Below are 2,740 nucleotides of genomic sequence, written 5' to 3' on the forward strand. Positions count from 1 at the left end.
AGTTAGTATACCTGCTGACACTTGTGGATATGTCTGTACCTGTGTGTTAGTTAGTATTCCCCCTGGCACTAGTGGATATGTGTGTATCCATATGTCAGTTAGTATATACCCTTACACTAGATGATATGTCTGTACCTGTGTGTTAGTTAGTATACCCCTGACACTAGTGGATATGTGTGTATCCGTATGTTAGTTAGTATATCCCCTTACACTAGATGATATGTCTGAATCCATACTCATTTGGTATATCCCCTGACACTTGATATGTCTGTACCTGTATGTAAGTTATTAAATCCCCTTACACTAGTGTATATGTCTGTACCTGTTTGTTAGTTATTATATCACCTGACACTAATGGATGTGTATGTATCTGTATGTAAGTTATTATATCCCCGGACACTAGTGGATATGTCTGTACCTGTATGTTAGTTAGTATACCCCTGACACAAGTGAATATGTGTGTATCCGTATGTAAGTTAGTATACCCCCGACACTAGTTGATATGTCTGTACCTGTATGTTAGTTATTATATCCCCTGACACTAGAGGATATGTATGTACCTGGATGTTAGTTATTATATCCCCGACACTAGTTGATATGTCTGTACCTGTATGTCAGTTATTATATCCCGACACTAGAGGATATGTCTGTATCCGTATGTCAGTAAGTATATCCCCTGACACTTATGGATATGTCTGTATCCGTATGTTAGTTATTATATCCCGTTACTATAAGTTATGTCTGTATCCGTATGTCAGTTAGTATATCCCCTGTTACTAGTGGATATGTCTATATCCGTATGTCAGTTAGTATATCCCCTGACACTAGTGGATATGTCTGTATCCGTATGTCAGTTAGTATATCCCCTGACACTATAGGATACGTACGTATTCGTAAGTCAGTTAGTATATCCCCTGACACTAGTGGATACGTACGTATTCGTAAGTCAGTTAGTATATCCCCTGACACTAGTGGATCTCTGTATCAATGTGACAGTATATGCCCTCACACTATAGGATATGTTTGTATCTGTTTGTCAGTTCGTGTATCCCCTGACACTAGTGAATATGTATGTATCCATATGTCAGTTCGTATAGCCCCTGACACAAGAGGATATGTCTATGTCCGTATGTCAGTGAGTATATCTCCTAATACTTATGGATGTCTGTATCCGTATGTCAATAAGTATATTCCCTAACACTAGTGGATATGTCTGTATCCGTATGTTAGTTAGTTTATCCCTTTGACACTAGTGGGTATGTCTGTACCTGTATGTAAGTTAGTTTATCCCTTTAACACTAGTGGATATGTATGTATCCGCATGTTAGTTAGTTTATCCCTTTGACACTAGTGGGTATGTCTGTACCTGTATGTAAGTTAGTTTATCCCTTTGACACTAGTGGGTATGTATGTATCCATATGGCAGTTCGTATATCTCCTGACACAAGAGGATATGTCTATGTCCGTATGTCAGTGAGTATATCTCCTAATACTTATGGATGTCTGTATCCGTTTGTCAATAAGTATATTCCCTAACACTAGTGGATATGTCTGTATCCGTATGTCCGTTAGTATATCCCCTGACACTTGTGGATATCTCTGTTTCCGTATGTCAGTTAGTATATCCCCTGACACAAGGGGATATGTATGTATCCGTATGTCAGTTATGGATATTCCCTAACACAATTGGATATGTCTGTATCCGTATGTCCGTTAGTATATCCCCTGACACTAGTGGATATCTCTGTATCCATATGTCAGTAAGTATATCCCCTGACACTAGTGGATATGTCTGTATCCATATATCAGTAAGTATATCCCCTGACACTAGTGGATATGTATGTATCCATATGTCAGTAAGTATATACCCTGACACTAGTGGATACGTCTGTATCCATATATGTCAGTAAGTATATACCCTGTTACTAGTGGATATGTCTGTATCCATATGTCAGTAAGTATATCCCCTGACACTAGTGGATATGTCTGTATCCGTTTGTCAGTTAGTATATCCCCTGACACTAGTGGATATGTCTGTATCCATATATGTCAGTAAGTATATACCCTGTTACTAGTGGATATGTCTGTATCCATATGTCAGTAAGTATATACCCTGTTACTAGTGGATATGTATGTATCTGAATATTTCAGTAAGTATATACTCTGACACTTGTGGATATGTCTGTATCCGTATATCAATTAGTATATCCCCTAACACTAGTGGATATGTCTGTTTCCCTATGTCAATTAGTATAGTGTCCCCTGACATTTGTGTATATATATATATGTATCAATATGTCAGTAAGTATATACCCTGACACTAGTTGATATGTCTATATCCGCATGTCAGTTAATATATCCACTGACACTAGTGCATATGTCTGTTAGTATATCCCCTGACACTAGTGGATATGTCTGTATTCATATGTCAGTTAGTATATCCACTGACACTAGTGGATATGTCTGTATTCGTTTATCAGTTAGTATATCCCCTGACGAGTGGATATGTCTTTATCCGTATGTCAGTTAGTATATCCTCTGACTCTTGTAGATATCTCTATATCCATATGTCAGGATAGGGTATATATACCCTGACACTAGTGGATATGTCAGTATCCGTATGTCAGTTAGTATATCCTCTGAATCTAGTGGATATGTCTGTATCCGTATATCAATAAGTATAGTGTCCCCTAACACTAATGAATATTTATGTATCCATATGTCAGTAAGTATATCCCCT

Source organism: Mytilus galloprovincialis, chromosome 8 (assembly GCF_965363235.1).
Source record: "Mytilus galloprovincialis chromosome 8, xbMytGall1.hap1.1, whole genome shotgun sequence".
NCBI classification, from domain to species: Eukaryota; Metazoa; Mollusca; class Bivalvia; order Mytilida; family Mytilidae; genus Mytilus; species Mytilus galloprovincialis.